The sequence below is a fragment of the Neofelis nebulosa genome, chromosome 8 (genome assembly GCF_028018385.1).
Source record: "Neofelis nebulosa isolate mNeoNeb1 chromosome 8, mNeoNeb1.pri, whole genome shotgun sequence".
In the NCBI taxonomy this organism is placed as follows: Eukaryota; Metazoa; Chordata; class Mammalia; order Carnivora; family Felidae; genus Neofelis; species Neofelis nebulosa.
In genome coordinates, this window is record NC_080789.1 from 104,813,504 (window position 1) to 104,819,503 (window position 6,000).

Sequence of the window (6,000 nt, forward strand, 5' to 3'; positions counted from 1 at the left end):
GTCGGACGAATGGATGAGATTCTTTGGCTGTGCATTTGCGGCCACCCACAATAGGCCCAGTGTCTACCTGGTCCAGCCTTCTATTTCTCTTCATGCAACCTACTCACCAGCCCACACTCTCAGCGCCTCTCTACAGGCTGATCCTTCCTCCCTTCTGCTCAACTGCAAGCCACTCTTCAAAGTTCACATCAAATGCCACCCGCTGCATGAGGTGCTTCTCCAGAATTGAGGTGGTTATTCTCCTTGTTTGAACTCATATAATGCCATGGGCCACTCACCTTGTACCTTGAATTGTCACTTTTTGAACCCCTTTCTTGACCTTTTACTGCATTATACACGCCATGAAAACAAGGACCTTTATCTTTTTTATTTTTGTATCATCAGAACTTAACACAGACTCTTGTACTATGACACACACACCAAGTGTTGGTGGATTTCACTAAAGAATCACCCCCAGGCAGTGTATAAAAGTCAGGAGAGATGAAAACAGAAAATGCCACAGGAGTTCCAAGGAAAAAGAGGTGCTTTGATGGATGGGTGGACAGAGAAGCCTCCAAGAAGGAACTCAGGCATGAGTAGGGTCTTGAAAGAGAGGGAGGTGGGAGCAGGGAAGAGCAATCCAGAAAGGTGGAACAGTGTAAACTCACGGACAAAGGAGGAATGAGCAAAGCATGCTTGGGAGATCAGTTTGGCTGGAAAATCAGCATGCTTGGGAGATCAGTTTGGGTCCCTGGGTGAGAAGGGTGGGAGATAAGGCTAGCCAGGCAGGCTTGGAGATGGATAGGAAGGATGCTGAGTGCCAGACTAAGGTACCTGGATTTGACTCATTCCCTCTTAGTCAGTGAGGATGACAATCACACCAGGCCTAGGCCTTAATGGTAGAAGAAGTCTTGTTTCTCTTGTTCTGAGCATATTAGTCTAGTCTCCTTAGCTAGGTTATAAATAACAACCACCATTTACTGCACACCTGCTGTGTGTGAGGCCCTAAGCTACGAGCTTCACATACATTATCTCATTGCTCCTTCCAACGGCCCTGAGAGCTTCATATTGTTATCCTGGTTTTGCAAGCAGGAAGCTAAAGCTACAAGAGGTGAAGGCACTTGCCCAAGGCCTCACCCACTCACTCACTTACTCACCAATACAGTGGTACTGGAGTTAGACACAGGGATGGGGCCAGCACTCCAACCAGCTACCACAGGCCCCAGGACTTCCCTTTGAAGCCCAGCTGCTTCTTCACAACCCTCCTCAATAATTCCTTAAAGCCAACATTTATTAAGCACATAGCAGGAGCAGAATAAAGCACACAAAGAACGGTGGTTTGGGGGGGGGGGGCGGGGGGGAGAAATGGAGAGTTATTGTTTAATGGGTGTACAGTTTCAGTTTTGCAAGGTGAAAAAGTTCTAGAGATCTGTTGCACAACAACGTGAGTATACTTAACCCAAATGAACTCTACCCTTAAATATGATGAAGATGATACATTCTGTTATTTTTTTTTACCACAATAAAAAACTTTTTTAAATAAAACACACTTATTATTTGACTGATCGGCTATCCCTGGCATCTTATTTTGTTAATCATCTAACTCGGGAAAAGACTCTAGAAACATTTTAATCCAGTGACCCTCCAAAACACAGAGCTGAAAAGGGGAGGTAACATGTCCAGGGCTGCACAAACAGATGGTGTTAGAGCTAAGATCAGAGCCCAGCTTCCACAGACTTAATAGGGAAGAATGACAGAGACAGCAAAGCATAATGCAAAACACATGGCAGGGGGGTGGTCAGAAGCCACAGGTTCAAGTTCTGCTTCCTTCCACCTAATGAGTTCTGTAACCTCAGAGAAGTCATTTATTCTCTCTGAGCTTCATTTTCCTAATCTATAAGAAGACAATTAAAAAGAACATATACTTAACAAGATTAGGTGTGAGTCAAATAAAATTATATACAGCTAATAATGCAGTGAAAGCACTTGACCAACTATGAATTACCTTATAAACACTGGTTATTGTGATTAATACTAAATATCTGTTCATAGATTTAAAGACTAAAATCTGATTTAGTCAGATCAAACAAAAAACAATCCCATTCCATTCTGGTCCACTCTCAGCTGTTCAGAGCCTTGCACATAGCAGGTCTTCAATGAGTGAGTGCAGAACTGAATTACTCTTCAAAGTTTTCTCCACCCCCATCCTGTTCCCTCCCTCACCCCCAACCCAGAGCCCAGCTGCATCAGCCATGCCAGGACCAGGTGGAAGATAGGAAGCCCCTGTGAATGTCTGCCTCCCGGCTGCATTCCTTAGCTAAATATAAATGATTTGTCCAGTCCATTGTTTGAAATTATCCATAATACCTCACCTCCCCTCCCCATTACTTACAATGACAAGCTGACTGCACATCTTTATAGCAGAACATACATACAAAACATTCTCTGCGGCTATTTTTAGTAGAGAGAGGGAAGCTGGTGGGTATACAGGGATCAGAGCATGAGTCCTCAGTTTTCTCCACTAGTCCAGGAAAGCTTCCTGGAGGAGGAAATACCTGAGTCACTTCAGAGAAGGGGGCAGCTGCAGGTCAGAAAGACACCCTCACATGAGTGTGCTTCTCTGGACCAAAGGGAGGTGAGCTGCTGCCTTCTAATCCCCATTTTTGGGATGGGGAGGAAAGGTCGACACAACCCGGGGAGCGGGGGGCGGGGGGGGATTCCATATTACTCCAATACTTCAAATTGGCCCAGACAGTACACGCATTTGGGGAGGGGTTAGGGAAGAGGCCAATATCTTTTTCAAAAAGAGAACATCCAAGACTGGATCCAGTTCCGAGATACACAAGTACAAATACTGTTCACATAACAAGCCAGTTTCTTGTTGGGACTTTTTTTTTTTCCCCCAACCACAAGAAAGTTTTTTAAAGTCCCAAACTTGGATACACAGATGGACTACATCTTGGAACTCGGGATGTGCCAAAGCCCTGTCACTGTGAGTGCCGATCTGCCAGCGGTGGCCCAAGGAGTGGTCAGGGGTGTCCGGCGAAGGGGGGAGGCAGGCAATATCCCAGCCCCGCCCGAGCTCCCGCCCTCCCTGAGGGCGCGCTATAGACTACCCCAAGCCAGTCCACGGAGCCACACAGTCAGAAAGCCTTGACAGCTCTGAGGCTCTCTCTTTCTGCTGCAGCCTACAGCCCTCCCATCCCTTCACTTGGCATTCCGCTGTCCGCTCTCCCGCAGCCCCGTTCCCAAAGGGTCTTCGTCCGAGCCTCTCCGCCTGCAGACCCCTCTTCGCTCTGTTACGGGACTCCGCGCACACACACCCCCTTCCCCGGCCGCTTCCCGCGTCCTCACAGGGCGCCTACCCCATCCCTCCCTCGGCTCGCCCACTACCGCCCTCCCGACACCCCTCCCCGGGACGCCCCGGAGTCGCTCCCCTCGATGGAGATCCGGGCCGGGGCTGGCGCGGCCCGCCTACAGCGGGCCCGAGCCCCGCAAGGCCGCGCGCTCCCGAGCCCCCGGGCCCGCCGCCCGCCCCGACCGCACTCACCGTGCTTGGGGAACGTGGGGCCCCGGCTCGCTCCCGCTCCCGCAACGCCGCCGCCGCCGCGGCCGCCAGCGGAAACGGGGGGCGGGGCCGGGGGGGGCTCGCGGCGGGGGGCGGGGCCTGCCCGGGAACGGCGAGGCCGCGGGGCGGGGCCGGCGGCGGGGAGGGGCGGGGCCGAGGGGCAGCAGCCCGAAGCGCGAGGGGAGGGGGTCCGGAGCGCGAGGGGAGGGGGGGCCGGGGCCCTAAGAGGGAGCTGGAGCGGGTCCTGGAGGTCGGGGCTTCGGACACCCCCTGGCCGCACCCCAGCGTCCGAGCCGGAGGGAGCCCGTGGTGAGGCCGGGGCCGCGCTGGGCACCGGCGTCCAGGGCCAGGCGTGGCCGCCCTCTGGGCTTCCTTCCGGAAGCCTTCCTCCCCTCCCACCTCGGGGCTCCGACCCGCCGCTCAGCCGGGGCGTCCGCACGACGCCACCCCCCTGCCACCGCGGGCCTGGGCCGCCGCCGAGACCAGACGCGGGGAGGGAGCGGGAGGAGCCCGGGAGGCCGCGCGCCCGCCCCGCCCCGGGGGCTGTCGCGGCCTGGGTCGCCAGCGTCCCCCGGGAGCCAGGCCGGCCGGTCTCCCGCCCCCGCCCCCACGCCTGAGAAATCCGTCTCCGGTATTTCGGGCGGACTAGATGTTGACCACGCGGTGTGTAGTAGGTCCTGTCCGCAGATACCCTGGAGGAGGAGCCGCTATTTGCCTCCCCAGGAGCGCAAGGCCTCCAAGTGTTGGTAAAGGGCACCGTGTGGTGGAGGAACTGAATTGAAGCAGGAAAATTCAAGTTAGGCATCTCTGGCCCAGCGCTTCCTATAGGCCTTTCTGGGCCTGGATTCTTGAAGACCTGACTCTTTTCCCAAGTGAGAGCGCCTGCCGTCTCTCCTCTCCAGTATTACTGTCCTCAGGCGGGTTCTGTGCTCCCCACGTGCAACCATGGTGTGTTGAGTGTGACTTGAGACAGATTTTTTTTTTAACCTGACTATAATTACCAGGACCCCTTGACCTCTCCTAATTAGACTGGCAGTTTCTTCTCATCTCCGGGGCCCCCTCCCCTTATACACTCAAAGTCTTGCTTTTGTCTATAACACTTAACCAAATAATCCACCTCCTTCTGACTCCCCTTTTCCTTCCTTCAACACCTTGTTCACACACACAGCCCCATAAAGTCTTCCTACACTAACCCCCACCCACCCCAATGTCTTCAGTCGCTGTGGCAATCCTTTACCCTTGAGCACAATGCTGCTAGTTCTGCCCAGCTTCCAGAAGAGGAAATAGACCCAGCGAGGGAAAGGGACTTTCTAGCAATATCTGCCTGGGAGTGGTCCTACTGTAAAAACAAAGAGAGGCAACCTGGTATAGGAGCAACCATGGGGCTTTGGAACCCATCAGACTCTGAGTGAAATCCCAGCTCTGCCTCTTATGGGTTGTGACCTCTCTAGACCTCAATGTCCAAACCTGTGAAATATGACTTAGTAATATCAATGCCACAGGGCTGATGGGCTTACTAAGACCATGGAGGCCAAAGCACAATATCTGATGCATGCTGGATGTTTAACAAATGTTAGTTTCCCCCTGCCCTTTAAAGGAAGATACACAAATCTGAAATAATAGAATTATGGATCCTTAGGGCTGGAGAAACATGAGAGGTCCCTAAGCAATACCCTAGAAAGTGGTTGCTCACCCTTCATCTACACATCCAGAGATGGGGACTCAGTGCCCCCAAAGGGGTTTGCAGCTGCAAAAATATCCTGTGGGGCAAAGCTATAGAGGATGTGGGATTACTCACCAAAAAAGTCACTACAGTGACTTGTAGTCTGTGAGGCAGACACACACGGGTCGTATCCATTGAGGACAAAATTCAAATTATTGGACTAATGAGGAGGAAGATGTACTTAGGGCGGGAGCTTCCAAAAGCACGGGGCCACGGTTTTCTGTAGCTGACTTCTGAGGAATGTCATCGAGTTTCTGTCCTGGAGATTCTGGAAATGCTGAGGAATAATTCCCCTAGTGATAGGGTGACTATATCCAGGTGGTCAGGACACAAGCCATTCACTCTACTTGTCCTGACAGAGTTATTAATAGTCCCCCTTTCACTCTCAAAATAGCCTGATTTGGACAAAAAAACTGTATGTCACGTTAACTATGAACAAAGGCAGTACTCCAAACAGCTCCTTCCAGCCCTGGTTGTCAATGGTTTCGCTGGAATTTCTGAATCCCCAAAGACTTCAAAAATTTCTATGTCCATTTACCCCCGTTGAAATCACCAAATCAAATCAAAAGTGATCAGCACAAGTTACCCCAAGTCAAGCTGAAGGACAGTGCCTGATGAATTGTGACACCTAGTGGGGAAAGTTCACACTGCTTGAGGCTGAGTTTTAGGAACACCACATTCACACAGGTTTCTCCGAGTCAGCCTGAGAAGCAGAGAACAAGCTGTTAAC

General features: G+C 52.1%; 1 protein-coding gene across 4 annotated transcripts in view; it reads right to left on the reverse strand.

The window, feature by feature from the left end:
- The window catches only part of TSPAN9 (tetraspanin 9), a 205,867-nt gene extending 202,197 nt beyond the window's left edge, over positions 1–3,670 (reverse strand). The window contains exon 1 of one of the 4 annotated variants that reach the window (XM_058744017.1): positions 3,530–3,670. The gene's annotated coding sequence lies outside the window, so the exon portion shown is untranslated. The remainder of the gene's footprint in view (positions 1–3,529) is intronic. The other 3 variants (XM_058744020.1, XM_058744018.1, XM_058744021.1) reach the window with 3 other exon arrangements.
- Positions 3,671–6,000: the final 2,330 nt, after the last annotated feature.